Source organism: Dermacentor variabilis, chromosome 6, assembly GCF_050947875.1.
Source record: "Dermacentor variabilis isolate Ectoservices chromosome 6, ASM5094787v1, whole genome shotgun sequence".
Classification (NCBI taxonomy): Eukaryota; Metazoa; Arthropoda; class Arachnida; order Ixodida; family Ixodidae; genus Dermacentor; species Dermacentor variabilis.
This window is the reverse complement of record NC_134573.1, coordinates 148,399,141-148,426,653: the sequence shown is the minus strand read 5'-3', so window position 1 is coordinate 148,426,653 and position 27,513 is coordinate 148,399,141. Positions and strand designations below refer to the sequence as shown.

Below are 27,513 nucleotides of genomic sequence, written 5' to 3'. Positions count from 1 at the left end.
ATGGAGGCACATCCGATGCTCCTTCGCGATACACTTCCTCCATTCTACATCGCCGCTTTACAGACTTTCGGCTCTTTGTCGTTCTGTCTGTAACACACGTCACACAGCGCGGCCGTCCACTCCTCTTGCCTTGGGAAGCAGCGAGCTCCCTCACTTCTCAGTTTACCTTCCATACGAGCTTCCACGCAGCCTCCGCGCCACGCGCGTGTGCACTTCATATGCGATTTCCCCCCTCTCCCACATCCTCGAAATCGAGACAGTCAAAGCCAAGCGGCGCTTGCAGCCCTTCTTTTCTCTCTACCTCCTCCGGCTTCTCTCTCCTCCCTCCACCTCCCGCATCACACTTTCCTTACGTCGGGCGTTGCGTTTTTTCGTTTCGTCATTATATCTTTTCTTCTCGCCAGCGCCGCTTTGGCAACGAAGAGTCGACCAGGAACGTCGGCAGAGGCTAGATGTCTGCTGGCCTGCTCCGCGGTCGGAGGGCCACGACGGTTCGCAGCTAACGCTCCAAAAGCTCCCCCGACGCACCGCGAGGAACTGGAGAGTCGTCCCAGCAACGTCCTCATCGGAAGATCTCACTCGGATGCGAGGAGCCCAAGACGACGGCGGCGGCGGCGACAACACCCGTGCGTGAGTGTGGGACACAGACGCGTGGCCCCGTTTAGGAGCACAGAGGAACGCCCGATACTGTACCCACTCCCGCCGCCGTGCCTGGGCGTTGTATAATATACACACGAGCCGGCTGGAGGTGATGTACCGGGACTGCTCTTCGCCCAAGCGCTGAAAGAAACGCGGTCGTCGGGTCGCTGAGAAAGTTGTACGAAGGGAAGCGATTCGCGGTGTTGCGTTAGATCTCCTCGACGCGCGCGGAGTTGTGTTCGTGCGGGATTTCGAAAACGGCGCCTCGCACGAGTAGCGCGTGCCGTTATAACAGTGACTTCACGCTGCGTCGTTCGACCATATAGCGAAGATACTGCTGCTGCCTCGCATCTGTGCCAAGGTTTGCGAGAGAGGAAGAGAAAAGGGAAGAAAGAAAGAGTTTCCGCCGGAACTCGAGGAGAAAATTTACTCGTCTTGCATCGACGACCGGCGCTCAAGCAGGTAAGCGACGCCAAACCTCCCACCTTTCGTTTTAGCCCTGCATTAATTAAATACATTATTGGCTTAGCGCCCTCGATATCTTTTCCCTTTTTCCCCTTTGATATGCCCTTTAGTAGGTTAATTATTTTACTTCTAATCACTGCAATTATTCGTAGCATCATAGATTGCTCATGAACATGCTCAAGTTGTATATAGCATTGGCTGCGTCAGTTAGAACGTTGCATTTTCGTGCCCGATGTCAAGTCTGTGCAAAAGAAACACAAGTTTTGCTTCACAGGCGGCAGGTACAGTTTAGCAATTGCTTCTTCTAACTTCTCCATCGTGTCCCCCACATAACACTTGCCTAACTCCGTAAGCCGGACAGTTGGATAATACGTATACTGTTTTCAATGGAGGCCTCCGAATAAACTTTGACCACTTTGTGATTCAAAGACCTCGCTCTGAAATATTCTCGTGCAAGCGCTTTGCACCTTTTGCTCGAGTTGCAAGGCCACCGCCGTAACCGGGTAACGAACCCGCACGTTGTGCTCTCCCGGTACAGCGAATATAGTATCTTACTGGTGCTTATTTTAAATATAAGGAGCAGTGTTCTGACTAGGAAGAAGGTGTGCCTGACGTTCGGGTACCACTGTGAGTGACAATAATGAAGAGTCGCCCTTATTGTTAGAATATTTTTCGTCAGTGTTTACCCTTGCTTTAAGTAGAGTTAAGTAATACTGTAGTAATCCTGCGCATCACATTAAATTTCGTATTTAAAGATGGGCCAAATAACGGTCCTTAGAGTCTCAGTTTCATTGTCGCAAAGGAAAACCGCCGCCATCGCGCTCAGTGTAGCTCTCTAACGCGTCCTAGTGTCAATCTTATATATATATATATATATATATATATATATATATATATATATATATATCGTTTCATTAATTTTCATTTCCCTTTTTCTTATTACTTCTACGTTTCGATTAAACATGACAGTTAATTTCCCCTATACTTGCTGTGATTTCCAATGTTGTGCTTCATATGGTTGTGACACAAAAAAATTGAACCCTCGGGTCCTCTTAGTCTTCTTCCAGCATAGTGCAACAAAAATCGGCGCCCTCAGATTGCAAGCTTACCAGAGCGATACTAGTGCGACGTAAAAGAATGCGAAGTCTGAAAGAAAAAAAAAATACATATATATATATATATATATATATATATATATATATATATATATATATATATATATATATATATATATATATATATATATATATTCCTGGCTATATTCAGGGCAGACAACAGCTTTTATTTCCAACCGACCCCACCAGTTGCCTTTCTGGCCCACAGCGCAGACTGGGGATAACGTGTGCATCGCTGGTCTAGCCAATTTAAGATAAAAACACAGAAAGTTGAGCTAGTTCGTAGGGGTTCACGTTGAAAGAAAGTAAGACGTACAGACACGGACACAAGAGAAGAGAACCAGACGACACAAACGCCGGCGTTTGTGTTGTCATGGTCCTCTTCTCTTGCGACCGTATCTTCACGCCTTACCTTCTTTCAAGCTGTATTTAGGATATTCGCATTAATGTCATACTGCAGGGCGCACAAGTGAAAAGCCACCAGAATGGTCGTCTAACACTTGGCGCCAGGGAAGATAACAGTTATAGCGTGGCAACCGCCACCACACCTTTGACGATATATCCACGCAAACACTTCCATCTCCGCATGTGGAGTGTATATATCTCGACGTTATGTACTCTCCCAAGGGCAGTCGCTCATTTCATACGTGGCCACACCCTCGATTTAGATACGACGAAGTCTCCCGCACCGAAGCTATATAGCTGTCCAGCTGCGATAACTGACGAAACCGGCCTTGAACGTACCGCGCACTAAAACAAGCGGGTTTCACCGGCGATAGATAAAGCGGAAAACCAGGAATAACTTTCCGAAGGGCTTGGACGAGCGTTCAATTATTAAGCCATATCTTTCGCTTTTGTGCGGTCCGGATGTCTGTAGCCAATGAAACACGCGAAACCGATGCACCTGAGTTGGCACTCCAGGAATGGCCGAGGTCTACACAGGAAGTGGCGACCGGAAGGACGCGACAGCAATCCGCGGTCACCACAAGGTCGGGCGCTAAGGGCTGCTTTGTTTTGTAAAAAGTTGGGAAGAACCCATAGTACTGGCGACGACTGCGGACATTGCGCAGGGGCCTCTCAATATGGCCCGTTGTCCAGAAAATGGCGTTTTGTTGTAGGCGACAGGACTGCGAGAATTCTAGAGAGAACGAAGACGGCCTTTCAAAAGGAATAACGTTTGATTAATTCATTGAGCAACAATTTGTCCGCTCTTTAATGGCATAGATCGAATTGCAAATGGCATTATCGAATCAGATGGCCTAATCTTAAAATATACTCTCGCGTGACAAGAATTTCACCCCGCTTGCATAGAAGGCATGAGCGAAATAATGGGGGAGATATGCAACAGTTTGCCAATGTCTACAATTAAAGGTCACAAGCGTACGCAAGCGTTGGCTGAGCTTGTTGATCGGGAGTTTATATAGACTCTGAACCGTATTCGCATCTGCTGCAACCTGTTCGAAAGTTGAGAAGTTATTATTGAAAACATATATGTCAAAGAGCACACCGAAGTATGCGGCGTCGCTCAAGGGCAAATTGGGCGCCGGCCAACGCTTGTTCAGCGTCAAGGCCTTCGTGGCCGGGCAGGCTCGTGCAAGCTCTCTTAAAAGTGTGTTTGCTGTGGCGAGATTCGTCGACAGACCTTTGTGTGCAGCGATAACTGTTACGGTTACCTCTGCCAATTTTCGTGGCGTCTGTAGTAAGCCTGACCAGGATGGTTATCATTACTTTGTTTATAGATGAAAGAAGTCTCTAGAAACAAGCACCCACCGGCCCTCCTGATACGCCTGAAAGACTGGTGCGATAGCGTTGACTCCTATCATTCGGTGATTATCAATTAGCAGCCACACGAACTCTCTCTCACTCATGTGGTCATCGGTGAACTACTACGGCCTTATGATCTACTGATGCTGCCTACCACCCCCTCACAACTTTGATCTATTGATTTTGTCCCACGTACCCCGCGCGACCTTATCATCTTCTGGTTCTGTCTACTTAAGATGCATCACCTACTTGTGTCTCTACTTTGGTGATTATTACGCACCGCTTTCTGTAGTATACCGGTACCACAACGGCATAACGCCGGCTGTTCGACGAGCAAGACGTCTGATTCAACACCAGTCTCATGTTATCAACCTTGCTATGTCCGTCACATTAAAGCACTCGTGAATACCCGTGTTCTGCTCTGGCGTGGTGTCAGGATTGATCCGTCCACCCCTTTGATTAGGCTGTAATCCGTAATCAGTCCGCGTCGGGAGTTAGGTGCGAGCAATACCAACGAAGACCTGCGACTGTGCCACATAATGACGCCGTATCAAAGCTGATTATTTCCGCCTAGCATTCGAACTCAGTTAAACCACTGTGCCACCGTCGAAGCTGTCGTTGTTAGTGTTGTCATCTCATCGTTGTTATCATCACTGTCCTTGTCGTTGTTGTTCATCGCCGTACTTGTCGTCGAACCAGCCACACTGTTTTAAGTGGCGTTTAAGGATTTCCTTCCGGGGGCTCTCTGCGATTTTCTTTAATTGTTAGGCTGGCTTCTCCCCATTTTCTATCAAGCGCTCTGCTGGCGAGAGCTGGCTCTGATCATCTTTAAAACAAAGGTAGTGATAGCATATGGCAGTTTCGCGCGATGTTATCGCGGGAACCACTTCGACATCTTCTGTACTGCATAATGCGCACCGTATATGCACACACTGGTTGACTTAAAAGAAGAAAAAGTTATCTGCACCGGCATTAAATTGGCGAGCTTCTTTGTGGGGGGAAATGTAGATTAATAACGCCCCATCAGTATCGACTCAGTCCTGTCATCTGATGTAAGGCTCTTCACAATTACTGCAGTCACAATAAAAAAAAAAACCATCAAACTGGTGGATGTGTGGGGTAAGTCTGGTGTATACCGCAAATCCACTAGTTTGTCACCACTTATAATGAACCACAGCACAGCGAGCTGGACAAGATGGCGCTGTTCCTAAAGAAAGCGCGCCCCGTTCCTAACTTCTTTTTCAGCGCCGGCTTGCGACACCTAGCCGCCATATATTACAAATTTACCAAAGCCTCAAATGATTTCGATTGCCGGGATTCTACCGTGACCAGCTTTACTTCCTCACCACTTCTTACTTAAACGCCCCACATTCCTGCCCCCTTCGCCACCCTATAGGTCACAAGTGAACAATAGCGTTAAGAAAATTTTAAAAGTAATAGTAGTTGCGGCTGCACCACTGTTTGACGCATGTATCTGTCTGATAGGCCGGTCAGCTCACGGTTGTTAAACAATGTAACCAAAAACCCTGCGCGACATTATGTGAGTGAGGCCTCGGGGGAGGGGGGGGGGGAATTCCCTCCCTGTTCCACTCGAGCATCGCAGTACAGACTGTGCATGACATTATTAATTAGGATAAAATGACGATCGAAAATAAAATGAAAGTGCGCTGCGCACGACAAAAGGAACGCCGTGTTCGCTGGATTAATCCCGATATTCCAAAACATCCGTGCCGGCTGTGCACTGCGAGGAAATTTGCACCCTCAAAAGTGAATAAGGGTGTAAATCTGTCTATAACACCCCCGCCTTAGCACCATTCTGGGTGCAAGACTGTCAATTATAGACATATATACACCGTCATTCACTTTCGAGGGCGTAAATTATTTTACAGCGCGCCTTCGGTGACGCGCGCGAGACACGCCGAGCGCTTTTCACTCAGCGTAACGCTTGGCCGACATACACCACAAAGCGCTATCAACGCCACGCGGCACGTTTGTTTGTTCTCAATGCGTTCGTCCGTCGCACATTAAATCCTGCGTAGGGGTTTATGACGCCGTCAAGGCAACGGAACAGAAGGTGAGGCGGCATAGCGTAAACGTAAGCGCGCGACTTAGCCTCAATGACGTCTCCATACTAGGGCCTTAGATAAATGACGCTGGGTATGCGAGGGCACTTTTTTTTTTCTTACTGATAATCTGGCTAATGGCTTATAAGGAGCCCGCCGGACGCACGGATAAAGGTTGGAAGCGGTTAACTATCAGGCGATCTAGCGTAACCGGTTCCGAAAGAAGTGCCCGGTTGATGCGACTTGATTGCAGGCTGAAACGTCCTTGACGAAGTGAAACTGCGCTACCTCGAAGAACGCGCGAGCATACGCAGAGCGAGTTGGCGCAAGTAGGAACTTTATGATGCCGCGCACTGTCGCAACAGTGCCAATCATGCGTGCAAGCAAGTAAAGGAAACGATAGGCATGCCAGTAACAGAGTTCGGTTTATAATGTTTCTAACAGCACTCGGGGCACTCGGCATTATAATTTGGGGCGGAAATTACTATTCAATGTGTCTGTTCTTGTTATATTGTGGAGAAGTAGAAATCGACTGAATTTTCCACACACTCGGTCACTTTTTCTCTCTCTCTCTCAGACACACACACCCTTGATATTCCTAGTAAAACATGCCTCCTGTAAGTCTCACTCTTACTCACTCTGCAGTCTTAGACAACACCAATATTCGTGAGAACAGGACTCTCACGCACTCAAAACGACGTAGACCTCTCGACTTACACTCACGGACAGACCACCCCGTACAGACCTAAAAAAAAATCTGCGCGCACACAGGAGCTATTGTCATATCGAAAAGTACAAAGTAAATCAGCGTGGCTGCGTCGCACTGCTCTCGCGCCCCCCTGCGGCAATGCGCTCCCAACTCGTGTGCGCCTCAGTGCGTCCGGCGCCACCGCCAGGGTGCAGCCCAATCGCTAAATGTGAGCGCAACCCTAATCCAATAACAAGCTTCCGCGAACGCGGCGTGACCCCATTCGCTTTGAGACGACCCAGTAGGCAGCCGAAATTACGCGTAGCTATCCGAAAGCTCGAGGGAAGAAAGGAAGCGACTACAGCAAATAGGCTGTATTGAAACAGGCGTGCTCTAGGCACGTATTCCGTATACGGGGCGGGTCGAAAATGAAGACAATGACAGTATAGCATAACAACAGTATCAAGAACGGCATACACTGACGGGGTTGCAGGACAGCAGAAAAAATTACGGCCGCGCTGCTGCTTTCTTCCGTGGCAGACAATGACGGATCACTGGAAAGGACCGGCCTAGCTGTTACACGTGACCAGCCCCTAGTGACGTGCTCTGCAAAGTGCGCGCGCATTCAAATGCGTTGTCTCGCGTTGTCAGCTGCTTCGCGCTGGCGCAACTTCCTCCCGTAAAACGTCAGACGCATGCGCCGATGTAACAACCCACGTGAAACAATCTGGCGCACGCAAGAGGCGGTGGAGCGCGAAGCTACGAAGGAAGTTATAACACACGAAGGAAGCTATAACACAGGCGCACGAGCAGTTACGCAAAACTAAGGGGGCGCGGCAAAAACGCCGGCGCCTGCTATACCGCGACGTGTCAGGATTTCAAAAACAGCCCCGCAGCCTTTTTTATCGCGTGGAATCCACCACACCGCTGTCAAGCCGATCTCAGGCCAGATCTCCTAAAGGCACGTCCGTCGCCGACTTCATTTCATTGCCCCCGTTTAACCTGCGGTAGGAGATGGCTTGGCTTGGCTTACGTGTCAGGAATTGGGTCTTTCACCTGTAAAGCACTGTATGGAGTGGAAGAAGAAGCAAATTTCCCATTGCTAAGACAAAATATGTTCGAATCACTTTTTCACTGTATTGGATTGAATCTTGCCACTCCTAATATTCTTTTTTTTGGGAACCTACTCCCAAGCACATTGTCATCGGGATGCCGGGACACCTGTTGTGAAGTTTAAAACTGCATCAGGACGATTTCATTGCTAAACGCATAAATCTCTGTCTTATTTTACATTTCTCTTCACCTGTTCAAAATTTCCCGTTAGTGTTTATCTCTTTAGGTTTGACTACCTAATTTGCAAGATCCAATTCTTGGCCAATTCCCTAGCGTGCGCAGGAGCCACTCAGTGAGGAAAACCAACCGGCCAACCAACCAATGTGGGACTCACCTAGCATCGCCTTTGAGACGGGGTCATAATTCTGGTCATTTCCTCTCTCGCAAATTGTGCCACGCTGCTCCTTCGGATTCTCTTTAAGAGGTTGTCATGTCCTTTTTGGATTTCCTCACAATGGCACCATGGCGGTATTCCCCTGAAAGAAATAAGGAAAGTAGGGCTCTTGCCGTTAACATTGCGGCTTTCATCACCGTCAGAAGAAAGAGAGAGGCAGAGAAAAGAAAAAGAAGACTTGAGCGCTCTAGCACCCCATTACGAGTAAGTCTTCAAAGCGAACCTGGAACCTTCGCGTAAACAAGAAGGACGCAAGAAAGGCGACAGGACGACCGGTATAGATTTCATCATGTCGCCTTTCTCGTATCCTTCTTTTTGACGCTGCTGTTATGGTTTTAAGCATGAACCGACTAGCCCATAAAACAAGTCCTGATGGGACCTTCCAGTGGAAAAGTTGACGCCTCCAATTAGCTGTGTCACTATACATCATCATCATCAGCAGCAGCAGCCGCAGCAGCCTATTTTTACGTCCACTGCAGGACGAAGGCCACTCCCTGCGATCAGAACTTCGTCCTGCAGTGGATGGACGTTAAAATTAGGCTGATGCTGATTATACATACATACATACATACATACATACATACATACATACATACATACATACATACATACATACATACATACATACATACATACATACATACATACATACATACATACATACATACATACATACATACATACATACATACATACATACATACATACATACATACATACATACATACATACATACATACATACATACATACATACATACATACATACATACATACATACATACATACATACATACATACATACATACATACATACATACATACATACATACATACATACATACATACATACATACATACATACATACATACATACATACATACATACATACATACATACATACATACATACATACATACATACATAGCTTCCGAAGTAACTTTAGCCAAACGTTAAAAATATGCAGATACCATGTAGCTGGACAGAACAACGTAATGTTGTTTGCTGTCGCTTTGAGATACTAAAACTATATTTTTTAAGTTCCGGCTAATAACATAATTAGTATTAATTACTTAATTAACTTCTCAAATATTATAATTAGATAAAAAAGTGTCAATTAGAAAATTGTAGAGCGACAGGAAAAACTCCCGATACAGCTTTGTGTTGCTCAATACGTGCTACATAAAAGTGTTTTTCCGAGCGTGAAAGAAGCCAGCGAATAGAAGCGAAGTGCCTCGAGCGGCCAGCCATGCGGCAATCTTGCGTCTATTGGCTGGCTTCTCTCTCGCTCGGAAAAACGCTTTTACGTAGCGCGTATTGAGCAACACAAAGCTGTATCGGGAGTTTTTCATGTTGCTTTACAGTTTTATCATTGACAGTTTCTGTCTAGTTAAGATATTCGATAAGTTGATTAATTAATTAAACCTTATTATGTAGTTAGGCGGAATGCAAAAAATTATCTGAGTATCTGCAAGCGGCGGCAAACAACATTACCTTGGTTCTGTCCAGCGAAAGCGCAGCGGTATTTAGATATTTTGAACGTCTGGCTATATATATATATATATATATATATATATATATATATATATATATATATATATATATATATATATAATTGGAGTTAGCTATAAGACAGCGGTTGCCAAAAAACGGAAATGGTCAAGAAGTACTGATTGACGAGGATGAGTTTTTTTTTTTACAACGCTTCTTATCATAAAAGGTATACATAATTAAAAAACGCGCGTCATCACTAGCACATGGTTTATTGAGGCGCCATCATTTAGATTGGCACCACTACATTGTAAGTGCCTCGAGATATCCTGAGGATGCTCCTAAAGCGAGTAATTTATGCTGCCATGTGCTTTGCGCCACCGAATAGTCTTCCCACTTTTTTTTCTATTACCTTTATTTAGGCACATCAGTGCAATACAATAAATATGAAGAGAACAGAAAATGAAGTAAACGAAATAGCAAAGGAGAAGCGAACTGCTACGTTTAATTCAAATGTAGAATTATTGGGAAAATGGGAACTGAAAGTGGACGAACGGACACCTTTCAAAAGGTGGAAGCCGAAACCACCTATTACCCTCGCCCAATATACAAATAGGAGTGTACAGACAATCAACACTTAAAAAGCAAGAAGTACTCTCATAAAAGTATAAAAAAAGAAATGCGGAATAGCGACCCTCAAGCACTAAAGGACAGTATAATAGCACGCAAGATATCTAACGCCCGCACCAGTGATAACCGGCAATAATAAATACAAATTTATTCCTACATACGCTTTTCCCAACGTGAAAATCTGCCATAGCCACACAAGGACTTGAGGGGCAAAATTCAGTGTTATTTAAGACGTAAACGTGGATACTTTATTATTATAATGAAGGCTTGTAGCTTCTTGGGGGAAAGTTTCCCAAAGGAAAAAAAAATAAACAAAGGATCCTTATCACAGTTTACCTGTTTTTACATTAAAAAGTCGCTTTCTTACGTTGGTGGTTATCAGAGGGACGAAGTTTTTTTGTTATTCATCGGTCTTCTGCTCACACGAAAATAAATTTTCAAAGTGTAAATCTGACGCCCGTTTAAAGGAGGCATTCCAAGTTGTCCAATCAGGCTTTTGTCGAATTAACTTGTGGAGATAACTACAGAGTTAGCCCGCCACGATAGCGCATTGCTTTTGCCGTTGCGCTGTTAAGCACGACGTCGCGAGTTCAGTCCCGGCAGCAGCGACCCCAGGCCTATGGGGGCGGAATTCAAAAACATTCGGTTGCTGCACTTCAAAGAATCCCAGATGGCCAAATTAATTCAGCCTCCCCTCCCCCCCCCCCCCCCCACTACGGCCGTGCTCCATAATCAGATGGTGGTTCTTGCACGTAACACCGCCGAATTTAATCTATTTTTTAACTACAGAGTCCATTTTTATCTCCCAGTCACCAAAATTTTCGCCTGTATTTTGATAGATGTAGCGTTTTAACCTGTTCCATCGACCGATACAGGGTTTGCTCATTCAAGGACTTCATGCTTGTGTCTTCGCTGTACACATGCCCTGCTTTCGCATTCTTGTATGTGCGCGCCATTGCAAAACCATGCTATATCACGAGAAAATTAAGAACACATAAAAAAGAACGCGTTTTATTCCACCTTATCGGCTGTATCTTGGCGCGCACTGTGAAATTTAGTGGTCTTCTTCAATGGGGGGGGGGGGGGGGGGGTCCCGTATTCTAGGTGTTGCCTTTCTTTAGTTCAATTTTCTATTCATTCACATTCTCAACCAATATAGGCTTCGTGTGAAATACTGCCCGAGAAACACGTTATGGCCGGTGATAAGTTCTGTCCAAACTTAGCTAGCAGTCGATAGTTAAGTTCATACCTCATTTTCTTCGCGCATAGCTGTCGAAACTATTAAAAAAAATGAAATACATCCGTGGACGACGGAAAAACACCTTCGTGTTTCGGTGCCAGGCAAAATTTTCCACGCAAAGCAGAACTAGACATTTGTGAAAATAGCCTATAGAGTCCAATTGCCAAAATTCTACGCTGGTACGATTAGTTTGCTCACTGTTCTGAAGACTCGTAGAAACTGTTCCTTGGTATAGATGACTATCCTTGATGATTATAAACTTCGTGTTCTTAGTAATGCAAAACGACCAATAGGAGCGCACGAAAAGTCGCCATTGGTAGAACCGACTTCTTCCGTCTTCCATTTGTCTTTATCATGCATATTAATATTATCACAACAGTTACCGCCATTAGATCACGATGAAATCTAGAGCTCGTTGATAAACTAATGTTAATTTTTCTCTATTGCATTAGTTTGCTTTTTTTCTTTTGTCAATTGGTTTCATATCACACGGCTGTTACTAAAAAATTGAGCAGCACGGTTGCTTTGATTCTTCTGAGAAGCAAGTCGCATGTGACCCTGAAATTCAAGAACTGCGCTTGGTGTATACACTCACCATTTTTTTTTCTCTTTGTAGCTTTCTTTTTTGTACTCATGACGGCCACCTAATCGGCATTTCTGGCCACGCCATTGAACAAAGCTCCGAGGCTCGCGGCTTGCAAATGCCCGAGAAAAGAACGCGTGGTTTCTTCAGTGCCGCGACTTGCGTAACATCAACTTGTTACTGAGCGCCGGTATCCGTAGAGCGGTACATGGCGCTTGTCGGCTAAGCTTGGCAGCCGTTCAGCACACCTGGCTACCAGCGCGTCGACGCCAAGTCTGGTCTACGCATGACCTTCGTGCAGTGAGCGCAAGGCTCAGTTCCGCGGCGTGCTACAGCAGAGCCCCGTCGCAGTGCCTCCGGATGCAGTAAAGCTGCGCTTGTACTGTAGAGGCCCGTTACAGCAACTCCGAATAAGGTGAAAAATGCGTTTATGCAATAGAGACCCGTGATACTAAGCCCGGAGACGGTAGAAATCCACTTACAGTACACGCGCAACTCTCAGTACACACCGGTTTAAGTTGCAGAAAGAAAATGCGCCACGCCCCTAGCTGGCACACCGTGTGAAACGACGCCCAATTCATCGCGTCACCGCATGTGGCAGCGCGCATACACGTACACGCGATACCCGGTGTGTGATAGTTATTCAAGCGATCTGCGCACCACGCGTTGGCGTATAGTCGGCGACATGCAGACGTGAACCGGGCAGCCGATGACGGCCGATCGACTACGCATGTGCAATGAAGCTCGTTCGTTTTCGGAATCGTCGGGCGGTTTATCTTTGTTTCCGAAGATAATGCGTATGGAGAAGCGCGACAAGTTTGCTGCAGGTCGCGGCGAACTCATTCAAAACGGAACGAAGCGGGAGTTAAAAAAAAAAGAAGAAGAAAGGGGGACGTTGATAAATTAGCATAAGCTGAACTTAAAGCAGTGTAACGTGGGACAAGAATCGGATCTTGTACCATATTTAAACTAACAGCGCAAAAGTAAAGCTTAGACAGTAAAGCTTGGACAGCTTGGCAGCAGCAAACATGTTTAACAAGCTAGGCGAAATTTGAAGCCTGTTTGTACAAAGAAAGAAACAAAAGAAAGAAAGCGAGAGAAAAATAGCAAACAGCTTCAACGCTAGGTTGCAATCCAAGTGACGCGAAGCTGCTTCGAATTAGCGAGGTATAGCAGCGGTAGCGGATGACAACACGTGCACGACCTTGTCGCGTGTAAGTGTCAGTTCTTTGTGCTACGAGGACGAAGGCGACGCATTACGACTGCAGACGGAAGAGTGTTGATGACAGCTGTATGGCGCAAAGAAAGGTATACGACACACATACATTTCAAGATCGTATACCCCCTGTGTCACCATGGCACGTACCTGTCTTATGTGATTGGACAAAAATTGGACCCAGTGGCCCATACCCAGAGGTACATATACCAACTGGCCCAACTTGTCTATTCGGAGAGAACCGTTACTCACGTACGTACTTATTTACCCCAAATTTCGCAGAGGTACGCAAAGAAAGCATCTGGTTTAATGCTATTAGCAGTACTACAAAAACAGTGCACAGGAAACTCAAAGAGTCCGTTTAAAGGTGACATGCAGTCATCAAAGCCTGAATTAAAGACAGCCCTGAAGACTGGCCCGAAGTGTAACCTCAATCCTGCGCAATTCTTCTTTGCAAGTGCAACTGAATTAATGCCACGGAACATTTATCTTGAGAGGTTCAGATACTACGTCCCGCGAAAAAAAAAAAAGAACGCCGACGCGTCCTCATTCGAGTCGTGTTGTCGTGTGTGCTGCCCCCATCGAATGCATAATCGAAAACCGTTAGGTTTGACCGGTCTGTCTCAATAGGTGGCACACATACGACGTCTCAACCTTTGACCCGAGGTAAACCGCAGGCTGCAAGCATGGCTTGCGGAGCAATTGGGCCTCCGACCCCTGAAAGGCAATCATGTCCGCCGTACGAGACATCGCGTGGACTGATTACGCAACATACCAGAGTTTTATGCGTCGATGAACACATCGCAGTCGGCGGTTAGGATGAACTCGTGGTTGCGCTCAGGCCTCGGATATGGCGATCGGAACTAGTACATCATTCTTTTTTTTATTATTATTTATGAGAAGCCAACCGCACCGCGGAGAGCAACGACTTCCCAGCGTATACTCGAATGCCGTCTACGTATCCATTTTTTGCGATGAACAGGCTAGCCCCGACTAGAGTTTTGATCGAAAGCAACCCTGCAACGTCTCATGTGAGCTGGGAATAATTCGTGTCCAAGATTCTTAAAACACTTGACCAAGCTATCGAAGAAAGGTCACAACGTCGCGTTTCAGTAGATACCGGGCCAAGTGCGCTACCTCCGGCAACAAGCGTGCCGAAAAGCTGCCCGCACAGCACATAGAGGCGCGCACTGTACGTTTTAGTTTCTTTGTACGCAGCCGACGCGGTAAGGCAGCTGAGCAAGTTTGCGCGTGATATGAATTTGCAGCAGCGGCGTTCGCCTGGAGCTCAGGTATCAGCGACTGGACTCACTCGATCCGTCGATGCAACTGCGCCTGTTGCCTAATCTTATACCTTGTATGTGGAGCAACTCTGTCACTCGTGCTTGCGGGTTGCAGTCGCGAACGATTACTCAACCATGCATGGGATGGCCGAAAGGCGTCGATTCCCAAGCCTGTTCACATCCTATGCACCTGTCTTTTCTTTGAAGGTCAGCGAATTTGTTCTTTCTTCCTTTTTTCAGATGTATAAAAATGGCAGGGTATAGTCCTCTTAAGGGTCGGCTATACCGAAATCCCAAATACACTACTCAGGTTATAGAATGAAAGGGGGGGGGGCACTTAAAAGAAATCTCAACACACACTAGCGCACAACCATTGTTACTTGCCTTCAAGTGAAAGCGTTTACACTGGCGGCGAACTCCGCAAAATGACTAATATAATCCTGCGCAGAAAATGACGAAGCGATTTCACAGGGGTCGCTGTGCATTTTCATTTTAGGCTAGTTATATGCAGAGCGGAGCTCGCTTTCAGAAACACAAATCCTTGCATGGATATAGCGTGGACTGAAAGCGGTCGATAGTTGATAATCCTAAATACCTGTTGTTGCGTAGAGAGAGAAGGAAATCAAGCGATCTTGCGGGAGGCGACTGGAAAATGTTGTATGTAAATGGAATGTAGAGGAAGTCCGACGACCGTAACCCGAACACACAAATCAGGGCCATCTCTCCGCACTATCAGTGCTTAATCAGTCGGTCTTAAATCTTTAAGAAAGTGGAGCAGTGCGTATGTGGGCGTTCAGCATTGCGAAGTCCATTGAATGCGCCGCCTAACGTCACAAATATGCAAGGGCAGCTAGGAAAACGTTACGGCAAGAATGAAGTATGTCGAACTGTGCCAAGAGGGTCAAGCGAAAGGTATACGGAGCGCGTCCATACGATGCAGGTCAGCACAAATGCGCTGTATAGTACAGACATTTAACTAAAATGTGACATTCACTTTTAGTAACCTTGTTACGAGGTCCACTAAACTATAATTCTAGCTGAATCGTTTTACACTTCCGAAATTGCAAAAGCCTAGTAAGTGTTGAGAGATCTTTTTTTTTTTTCTGAACAAGGACAGCCGAAACATGCGAGAACGCTTTCCAATGCATGAACAAAGCGCTTTCTAAAGGCTAAATCCCACTACAGTCGCTGTGAGATTGCCGCATACAACACTCGGATGTCGATCGAATGGCATCACTGCGCAGTCGGACGCGAAGCGCGGACCCCAGCTCTTTCGGGTACACAGGTGCTGAGCGGGTGTTAGCCAGTCACGGCAGCTGCTGACGCGATCGCGCGCTCTGCAGGATCATTAATCTCTACAGCTGCAGCATCGGCAGAGTGGCTGAAAAGTATAATCCTGGACTGACAACTTGTGGGTCGTAAGTTCGAATCCTCCCGGCATAACGAGAATATTTGTAATTTTCTCGCAAATAATTTGGGATTCCACCGACGCCTCCAGCGGACATCAAAACGATCATGGAGAGTGAGAGCATAACAGCAAAAACAATAAACGTGCAAACAATATAGATAGGAAATTACGACCTTTCACGATCGCTCAGAGTAAAGAAAACCCACTATAAATAATATGAACTTGTCATAGAGTTTCAAATATATGCGTATCACCAGTAACGCTGAGTCAGTTGTGACCGAAGGTGTAACACGCTTGAGTATAAAGTCCGACACTGGAATAGTTCAGTTCGCGGCGAACCCCGTGAAGAGTCAGTAATGCGGAAAAGTGATCACGACAATAAGCTGAAACTAAAAACGAAGCACACGCACGAGCACACAAAATGTCAATCACGAGAAAGTCATCGTGGTGTTACCGTGTGATAAAGATTACGTGGCGCAAATAGCGCAAGCGGTTCTTGTTGGGCAAGGAAGTAGATCAAGGCTATATTAGAAGCCGTGCGAGGGGCGTGACAGCAAATAGGAGAGCCCGCAAAGTGCTTCCCGTCAAATCGGTGGATTCAAGTACGCCGCTTACAAATCTGTCTGGAGGGTGAGTTATGACGTGGAGTCGTTTTCTTTTCTCGCTCGGCCAGACGCCGACGCCCAAGACAGCGCCGGCCGGCCAGAGTGCAAAAACACGTGACGCACGCGAGTGTCGACATAATATTGGTTCGGGTGGTTAGTTTCTGGCATTTCAAAAGTAGCGCGCCATAGTGCGAATTCGTGTTTCGTTGCTTCATTCTGTACGTACGTCAATCTCCGTGTCGTCGTTTTAGCGCTGAGTCACTAAACGAGAATCTCGTCCACTGAATAGAAACGCAATTATCATTAATAGCGCTCTGCTTGGTTTAGCACGACGAAGGAAAGCAACAAGCATACGAGGCCTCCGACATAGTATGCGAATTAATTATTTAAATAATTAAGGATTCATAGACTTATTCATTGAATGACTTTTAGAAATGTTGACATTTCTAATGTGACTGTCGGAACGTAGCGATGGCTTTGTCGAACACTAGCTACGTACATAAACGTCCGTCGGACGCACACAAAAACCACGCGCTCACGCGATGCCCCCGTATAGTCTTCGAGGAGGCGTACTTGTGGATTTTCCAGGCGAGCGGCGACGATGCATGGTGCCAATACGAGACAGCCGGCAAGGCTCTTCGACGGTCACGAGGTCACGCGCCCTGTGTACCTGCGCGGCACGCTTGAGTGCGAAGAAGCGGAAACGGGTTGTTCAACGACGCTAGCATCCTTCACGCAAGCCGCGAGCGAGCGAGAGTTATGTGTGCAAGGCCCGCGGCCTTTCTTGGAAAGCGTTGCATGCTGCCGGCCCGGTGGCACTTCGTGAAAGCCTCCTCACGGGCCGCGCGACGGCCCAGCCGCTGTTTCATTCTGGCTGCCACGGCGGAAGGGTTACGGAGGGGGAGACCGCAATCACATAGCGGTATATGCAGAATCCGTGCGCGATCACGTGCCTGAGAATCTATGCGGTGCAGCGACGTTGGTCTACAGAAAAGTCCTTCCGTCTCTCTATCTATCAAGCTGCATTTGGCAGCTTTTTCCCTTCCGTCCTCTCTCATTCTGTACTTTGTTTTGAGAGAAGTAAGATCTATCTGGTAATCTATAATCTCTCTCTCTCTCTCTCTCTCTCTCTCTCTCTCTCTCTCTCTCTCTCTCTCATGCGGAAGGAGAAACTAAACAATACGCAGGCAGGGCTTTCCTTGAGGTGACGTATCGCGAATGTTTGTGTGTTGCCAACCTCCGTCGAGACGTAATAAATGTATAGCGACAAGGAAGTGGCCGTGGGTCCGGTTACCGACCGGGGCGGCCACATTTCGATAGGAGCGAAATGCAAGAACACCGTTGTACCGTGCGCTGGGTGCACATTAAAAAAAACCCCAAGTGGTCCAGAATCAACCCGGAGTTCCCCACTACGGCTTCCCTCTTAACCAGATCGCGATTTTTTCACGTTTGCCACAGCGGTTACCTGCCGACTCTGGCTATAGGAAACCGTCCAGTGCCCGTACCTCTGGCACCTGTGCTGGGCATAACACGTGTCCCGGCGTTTCAGGCGTCTGTCAGTGTTCGCAGTGAAGGCCACTCGGCCGGCCGATGAGATGTGCGTAGCAGCACGCGAAAGCAACGCCTAGACGAATATTTCGTATAGCAAAGGTGCCTTTGGGCACCCTTCGGGAGTACGCGGAATCTCGTACCTGGGCCGAATAGATGCAGACGTCGGTGGATGTTGTCAGTACGAGCTCTGTTGCACAATCGTAAGGTCATGCATGAGTGGTGTGATAAGCGAGTTGTTATCAGGTCGCGAGTAAACAATCCGCACTTCGTCAGAGACAAGGAAGGCTGATGTTGCGTCGCTGCCAGTGAATTCATTGCCGGTAACGCCACACTGACCAGGCACACACTGAAACACGATCATGCGGCCACTTCGCTAGGCAGCCGTAGTGACGCTCGACAATTTTTACAGCACCAGGATGTAATATGGCCCTCTTTTCAAAGAGGACTATATACCACCTGCAACGCTGACTGGTGTATCACAGGACACGGTCCATTTCTGAGGTGCTTGCGGTGTAAGAAACAAAGAACCTCCCTTGTGGCAGCCAGTTCTCCAGCCGTAGATGTGGCCAAATAGAAATTGCCGAGCAATAAATACCAAGTTTAGGAATAACAAATGCAGCCGTGGTGGCATATAGTGTGGCACAACTAATGGCATGTACCTTCAGAGTTCCACTGTACTGCACGGTTATACGGAACTGGGTGAGCCGCTTCGGGCAAATATAGAAGAAACGTCTACCACTTCGTAAGTCCGGGTAGCCTCAGTAGTCGGATTGGCGTTGTCGACGGAGGTTTATCGGTGATATCGGTGAAGCTTGCACGTGTAACGGTCAACTGACATCGAACTGCTTTTGAGAACTCGCTGTCGGAGTTGATTCTTGGAAATAATGACGACGTATGGGGTGGCTGTATGGTCAGCAGGCTAGTATAGGTTGGCACTCTTTCACAAGACATGTACACGTCGAATGGGTATACGCACCCTGCTTCCACTAAAGTGAACTTGGTTGTGGTACAGCAAAATAAGCCGACATACGCAATGTGTCTGCCTGAAGGTTCTCCAGCCTGCACAGACTATTTTTATTTCGTTTATAATGAATTTTCTTTCCGAATGAAGCGCTTGAAGATTACGTGTACTGTATACGTTGTATAGCGCGTCCCCCGCTGTCGCTTTCTTATCATTTCGTAACGAAAATGCGTTACCTTACTTATAAACATGTTTATTTATTTGTTTACTCGTTTTTTCCAAAGATTGGTGCGGCCGTTGTGCAGGCACAAACATCGTTGAACACGCAACAAGCATTCAACCACCATATAAAGGATTATTCGAATAGACGATCGAAAATTTCCGTAGGTGCGCTCTAAAGCGCGCTTGTATGTTAAAGTTTAGATACCATATTAGACAAACTGTCTTGTTCTGAATACTGAAGCCCGCTTTTTACAATTAAAGACGACCCACTGCAGCCCCTCTTTGGATAGAAGATTTGAAAATAAAGGTCTACTACTTACTTTTGTTTTTTGAGCAATACGCACTACTACTCCGTTGTTTGAAGGACGCATAAAATTTGTGGAATGCCAGCTCTTCGACAGTGAACACGACCATAGTCCGTGCAGTCGACAAAATATGAAGAAGATGATGTGCTGATGACGAAAGAAAGAAAGAAAGAAAGAAAGAAAGAAAGAAAGAAAGAAAGAAAGAAAGAAAGAAAGAAAGAAACGTTCCGCGCATCTTGTGCAAAAATGAGCCATTCAAGGGCAAAATAAGATCAGTTCACTGCAGTCAGTGCGTTTCATTACCACAAAATCGGGCCACATCGTTCATAGCGGAACGCCGTCGCGTACCTTTCAATGCGCGCCGTCGACCGCCTATCCACACCAGCGGGCGACACTACTGCCACCTGTAGTTCGATCTCGCGGTAAATAGCTAACCAATGAGCTAACACGCCATAGCCTCCAGAGATCGGATCAGCTCTGCTCAAAGGAGCGTTATATATGTCGCCTCGTGTCTTCCCGTGTAGATTCCGCCTCAACTTGATAGTTGTTTTTTTTTTTTTTCGATTGAGAAACCTCGTTTCGTCGTGTGTTTTCTGTTACCTGACAACACGAATGTAACAACGGGAAGAGGAGGACGAATAAATGTTTATTTTCGAAACAGTATCGTGTGGTAAGCCCCGGTTCGACTCTAGGTTAGAACACGCCAATTTTTTTTCTTTTTTACCGTGCGCCAAATACACGTCTTGATAGAGTGCAAGATCATGCGTACGTGTTGGGGCTTACAAAAGACCTTGCTACCGATAGCGCCCGCAGAGAGCATGTACGCATACAGCAGCGGAAAGCGACGACAGGCAAGGTTTTTCTAACGTGCCATTGTCCTTTGGTATTCATATGCCTTAAGTGTGGGTCACAAAGCGCTAATGCCTCGCCAAGAAAGCGACAAAAGCGGCGACAAAGAGAAGAGAGGGCGAAATGCGATTGCATTGCCGCACCGGCACACCATGGAGCGAATGGTCCTTGAATTTTGCGAAACGTGCGCGATCATTTCGAAACCAAACTCGGACTCACACATGCCGGTGGGGATCGCATACGGCGAAGTTAATTATTACATGTACAACACCGGCTATACGGATTTCAACAACGACAGACATGTCAAAGCACTGAGTGAAACCACAGGCACGGTTGTTTGGCATCGGCTACGGCTTTCAACGACGACGGACATGTCAAAGTGTCAGAACACAAACACGGCTGTTTGCAATCGGCTACGGCTTTCAACGACGACCGACGTGTTAGAGCACTGAGTCAAAACACAAGCACGTCTGTTCGATAAAATACCGACGAATTTTTGTGGACAGTTGTACTGTGTTCCATGAGTGAGTCGCTTGAACCCGTGTGGCCAATCGAAGCCTTGAAAGGACGGCTTCACCTCTGCTCTTCAGGAATATAGCAACGGCGGAAAAGGCACATGCATTTTTTTTTTTCAATGCAGGGTAGTCAGGAAATGACTGAATCTGCAAGTGCTCTCACCTCCCAATTATAACGAAAGATAAATGCATAATAACTTTTTTTACTAATAAAGTATTGCTTATAGCCCATATCACAATTGCGCACGAAGTTAATGGGACACAAGTACGTGGCACAGATTTGAATAAAAGGAGCAGTCACGTAAATGAACGTAAAGTAGGTCCACATAAAAACGCTCGAAGTCAGGCAGCATAAAGACGCATTAATGTTTCAGTGGCTGATATACACACGTCCAAGAGTAATAGCGGACAAATGGAATACATTTAATTGACGACACGTTATATTCGCTTATATTTTATCAGTTTGTGATTACACATTCTATTATCAGTCTTGAAATAATTATTCTCTCCTGAAGTGTTGCTGGCTTCAAGAAAACTCCGAAGGTTCATCAGTATACAATGTTAATTGAGAGCTCCACGCCGTTCGACTGCATTTTAGGACGTTTCATTAAGCCTCGATTATGATGCTGGAACAACTTCAAATCCGCGCAGACGGATCGGCCAGATCGTTGTTGAAGGTTACGCCAGGCGCATTTTGAATTCCATTCCTTCGCATGTATTTCACTGTTCGCATGGACTGCCTGCTGCTAACTTGCACAGCGAGCTATCGGCCACTGCATTGTCGATCTTATACGCGCTCCTAGGATAGTTGGTTCGTTCTTTAGGCTTAAGAACCGCGCAAGAATGAAGGGGCGTGCGAATGTCAAAAAGTTTGACCACGGCTCAAATAATCTTTCCTATCCAATTCACATTCCAATCGATAATTCAGTATTCAAAACTGTCTATTTCGCGTCGGTTCGAATACAATAGAAACAACACTAGGTTGATGCAAGAGGGCCCTGTCCTCAATGATTGCAGCCGCAGTTGTACGCAGAGGCACTTGTTCCAGTGCGAACGGACATGGTAGACAACACGTGTTCTATAATTTCCCGTCATCCGATATGTGGTGTCTAAATCCAGGTATCAGCGACGGCTCTCTCTAGGTTACAGAAGCTCATCTCGAAGGCCATGCTTTTGCTGGCAGCATGCGCCGGAAGCGATTGCGGAGCCGGAAACACGTCACGAACGCCACATTTTCGACATCATTTATAACACCTTACCTTTAGGCAGCGTACGAATCTCGGGCCGAATTCACAAAGTTTTTCGTGCGTAAGTGTTTATTGCCATTGGCCAGCCGCATTCGCTAATGATACGTCCAGCATCAAAATTGGCTGGAATTTGCTCTTACGAACAATTCTGGCGTAAAAGCGTTTAGCGAATACGGGCCCTGGTGACGTGAACATTCAATTGTTTCACCGATGTCATCTTATAGTGCACCAGATAAATGAAACCTGGTGCTGATCATTTGCAATCTGCTTAGGTGACTGGACGTCCATTTGTGAACAGCATTACATACATGTATCAAAAAGGTAAATAAGTTTGTTTTTTTTTCGGACGGATTCCTGGCAAGCTGAATTATATTTCAGTTTGCTTAGAAATAAGAAAATATTCAGAGTTCAATGCGACATGCGAAGATAATTTTTCTTGAATACTTTTTCTTGGTTCAATTCGTAAATTTCACCATTCGAACATCCCTACAATATATACACGTACGAGAAGGGTAGGACAGGCGCTAAGAATATAACGCCCAACAGGTCTTACATTTGCATGTCCAACCCATGTTGCGCAGTCCATTTACGGAGAGCAGAGTCTCCCGGTCGAGGACGTCACGCTCTCAATCATAGTTAGTGACAAGGAAAACGTGAGCGACAAGGAAAACACAACTCAAAACCGCGACAGCTGTGTCCGCTCAAAGGGCAGACGCGCACTTTTAACGTGTCACGCGCAGGCATCAAACACATTGACACACGTTTGCGTTTTCCAATGAAATCACCCGCGAGCACTGAAGAGGACTGGACAGATGAGTCGCGTGCTTCCTCGTTTGAACATAAAGCAAGGGTTATGTAGGCGGCAACAGAGTGAAATCCACGCTTTCTATATTCGGTTACACATAAGATTAGCTTAACCATAAACTATCCCATATAAGCTTACTCGGACGTGCGCGATGGCGCAGTGTAGAAGGGAAGGGAAGAGCAGTCGAGAACGGGGCGGAAAATTAGGTGTGATGATGAAATAAGGAAATATTCAGGTGCAAGTTGGAATCAGCCAAGAGAGCAAGTGATTGAAGATCACATGGGAGATGACTTCGTCCTGCACGACATAAAGTATGATGATGATGATGATGATGATGATGATGTATATTGTGCGACTGCAGTATGCATTACGCGTGGGCGTCATTTCACCCGTCATCAATTTCATGTGGATTCAAAGTCATGATGATGATGATGATGATGATGATGATGATGATGATGGTGTGAGGAGCCTTTCAACCGGGGTGGTGGCACAATCCACCAAAGCTCGTTGATTTACACTGCCCAGTGTATCTAAATCTTTAAACACATTCTTTTTTAATTTTTACATTATCTTTGAATGCCGCTTGCTGACGAGCTGCCAAACGCACTCGCAATATACTCATTTAGACGGTGTATATTAAAGTCCAATGACGTTTTTCTGCGAGTTCCATAGATTCTATAGCCCGTGGAATTATGACATCACATATATTGTTGTCGATTATTGTTTTTAAACTTTTTTGCAAGAAAACCCTTAGGGAGCATGTGGAGTACAACAGACCAAATACGAGTGGACTTAACTACTTTCGTCCGTAGAGAACATATGGGCCACATCGTATAGCCAAAAGCCACAAGTATAGTAAGCCAATGCAAAGGGAGCTACAAAAACTCAATATAGACAACCTAGAGACAGCGTAAATTTTTTTCCATAAGCACGCCTCTGTCTTTGTTTTTATATACATAAGCACGCTCTATTCGCTATTCAATTATTATTCAGATCTTGAACATGGGATTCGACGGTGCTGCCTAAAAAGAAGTACGCTCAAGAACACGCAATGCAATCGCTTACATCATTCATTTGCATGCCAGTTACGACAACAAACACCGCAGCTTTTGTTTTCCACAATACGCCTGAACACACACACAAAAAAATAAAGTCGGTCGTGATTGCCCGTCGCTGAAAGGGAGCAGCAGCCGGAAAGGAATTGCTGTGCAGCCTTTTTCACTGGCCTCCACGCCCGAAGCGAGACACTAAACTGCGGCATGGCCTCTGCGCGTTTCCAAGCAATCTCGGTTCTCCGGGCGTAACCCCAATTAACCGCACCACATTGCACGTAACCATTTGGGGCAGAGAGAGATAGAGAGCTGGAGGCCGCCTGCCACCCGCATTTATGCGCAGTCGCGTTTCTCAGGCTCGTTAACACAGCGCTCGTATCGCGCGAAACACGTAATGAGAGGCGGTGAGGGAAGGCAGGCCTTGTCGAATCAAGGTTCCGCGTCGGCGCCAAGGTCCGGAGACTGCGGCGGCGGTCACTGAGCGAGGTGCCGTCGCCGTTTGTGATTTCTCGCCAGTGTGTTTAGCTCGGCTGCGTGCTTGTCGCACCGGAAGATCCCCCCATGCAGCGGGATCCGATACGGAATGCGTCTGGTTTGAGTGACTGCGCCCTGTGAACGTTTTACCTGGTTGGCTAGGCGACGAGGAACAGCGAAGCGCAGTTCAAGACAACGGACGTAATGGAAGACGTTCGTGCGGGTATATAGAATCGCCAACAATCCCTTTGCCGCGGACACAAAAGCAAACAACAAGGTCCCGTGATTGATAGCGGTAGCGCAAGGGAGAGGATGCAGTCCTTGGTAAGCGGAGTTTGAGTCTGTAGTAGCTTTTGCGACCTACATAGGAACATGTGTCCGGTAAACTTTCGCGGCCGACTGCACACTTCGCTACGGCTTCATTGAAACAAGTAAAAACAACTACACACCTATAGTCAACTGTTCTCTTTTCTCGTTTCCTTTATTTTTTGTTTCTTTTTGCAATATACTATTCAAGGATGTCAAACCTGTCTAAATACTATGTCTATTTCGTTATTATTATTATTATTATTATTATTATTATTATTATTATTATTATTATTATTATTATTATTATTATTATTATTATTATTATTATTATTATTCGCGATCGATCACGTGCAAATGAAGGAGCTGCTGCTGAAAAGGAGTGGTCTCGGCTGCCGCTCACGTCTAGGCGAGAAAGTAATAAACGCTGCAGCGAGAAGACGTTCGTCCATTTGGAGCCTTGCGCGATTGCCTCTTGCACGAGACGTTCTCTCGTGTGCGCGTCTGACCAGCGCACTCCTCCTGATCAATCAAACTGCGTAGATCTACGAGGAAAACCCGGCATCGTTCGGAAGAGGGCGGTCGTTTTCTGAGCGAGGGCACAATAAAATAATGTCTTTCAAGGCTCTTTAGCGATAAAAGGGCAAATCATAATTGGAAAATTACTAAACTGTAATTACCTGAGCTCAGCGTCTGTGATTATTTGTGCGGGAAGCCAAAACACACGCTCAAAAATACTCTGTTTGGCATACTCGAAGGATATTCAAAGCCAATGGAAATACAGTCGGTTAGCGATCATTTAAAATGTTTTTTTTTTCGTAAGAAACTGCTAAATTCTGGACCGTTTTCTGCTGCACTTAAACCTCCATTTAACGAAGTCGACGAATTCCTTAAATCGAGAACTTCCTTAAGTCGTACGAAACTCGGATCATTCACGCGAATAACATTCTATTCATTCAAGAGCAAAAAAAAATGTACTTTTTGCCTGCCTACGGATTTGCGTACGCACTCGTCGAAGCCGGTAGCATTTCTCGTGCCCCTTCACCGCAAGGGCACGTCAATGGCGTCCGTGGCACAGGCATGCTTTTTTTGCTCCACGTTCTACCCAGACTTCCTTCCAAAATTTCGTTAAATCGGGTGGGACGTTGAGTTCACTTCTTTGTTGCGAAGTTTCCAACGCATCTGGTTCTATGAAAATGCGTCGGGAATTGAAACCTTTTAGTTAAATTTTAAGAAAAACATCGTAATAACCGGGTTTCCTTAACGCTAGATTTGGCTGTACATGGTTCGGAACTGGTTGATACGAACAAGGCCTTCGCTTAATTCTAAACATCGAATTCACAAGGCGTCAAAGTACGAGAATAACGCGGTCCGTGCGAGCGAAGGCGCCTGATCCATGGCTGATCCATGGAAGATCCATGGCTGATCCGCGGCCTTGAACTGTGGTTGCCACGCGGTTAAACAGAAGTCTCGAAGCTCTTCGTGACTTTGATTGCATAGGTAGTGCTTTAGCTACATAATCTTTTTTTTTTTTTTTTTGTTAAAGGTCACGCAACTTTAGCGACACACCTTTTCCATTTTATTCTGTTTCTCACTTCTTTCTGTAGTTGTACTGTAGTTGTATTAGCTTTTTTCCCGTCATTTTGCCGAGAAAAAAAAAACATTCTTTACCGCTTGCTTTGAGGGCATCTGACTCTCACTTTTCTCACAACTGCAGCTTTCAGGGAGTACGAAAGGGGTCAAACGCTGCGGTGCAGTTGTTACAAAGTTCACAGATAACCTAGCTGCATAAATCGTTTGACAAGAGACAGAGCACCTGGCGCAACGCGACACATCCAAGCATCAACTCCATCAGTATAGTATAGCCACGCGTTCAGTGGCGTGACATCCCCGTTTGAGCGGCCGTATATTTTTAAAGAATAAAGAATTATTGGCTCGAGCGTAAGAGATGTGCCTGCCTACACTTACATTGGAAATGCAGCTGCACACATATGTTAACTGAGGACCATAAAAACGAACAAAATGATTTCGCCAAAGCATTTACGACAAATCATTCACTTTACCCTGTATATATAGGGATCAATACAAAAATGAACAAATACGGTCACTGATAACAGAAATAAACATTTTTTTTAAATAAAAGGAAACCTGAAGGTCCCATTCAAATAAAAATTTGTAATAGAAAAGTTTTCCCTTATTTTTTTCACAGCTATATTTTACTGTAGTTCACTTCGCCTTAATGGTGTTCGTTTATCATATGTCCTCCATATCTTATTTTGCGCATATTTAGTCTGCTCTAAAGTGGGATATTTTTCTTGTTTATGTTTCTTCTCTTCATTCGCTTGTCCTGATAGTGGCCTTTAGCGTGCTTCTTCTGTGCGCTAGGTACTGTACAAGTGCATTATTTTGTATGCCTGAACCGTTTCGTCGACTTCGGATACGCCACTGGCTACGAGTCTCTCAGTGTCTAGCAAATAAGTGCCCGTTCTTTACCTGAGATAGTAGATAAGGCATGGTGTCGCTTTATTG

At 46.0% G+C, this 27,513-nt stretch overlaps 1 protein-coding gene across 1 annotated transcript in view; it reads left to right on the top strand.

Moving 5' to 3' along the window:
- The first annotated feature begins 405 nt into the window (after nt 1-405).
- Nucleotides 406-27,513, top strand: part of LOC142585441 (solute carrier organic anion transporter family member 74D-like) — a 59,266-nt gene continuing 32,158 nt past the window's right edge. The window contains exon 1 of the mRNA XM_075696212.1: nt 406-1,101. The gene's annotated coding sequence lies outside the window, so the exon portion shown is untranslated. The remainder of the gene's footprint in view (nt 1,102-27,513) is intronic.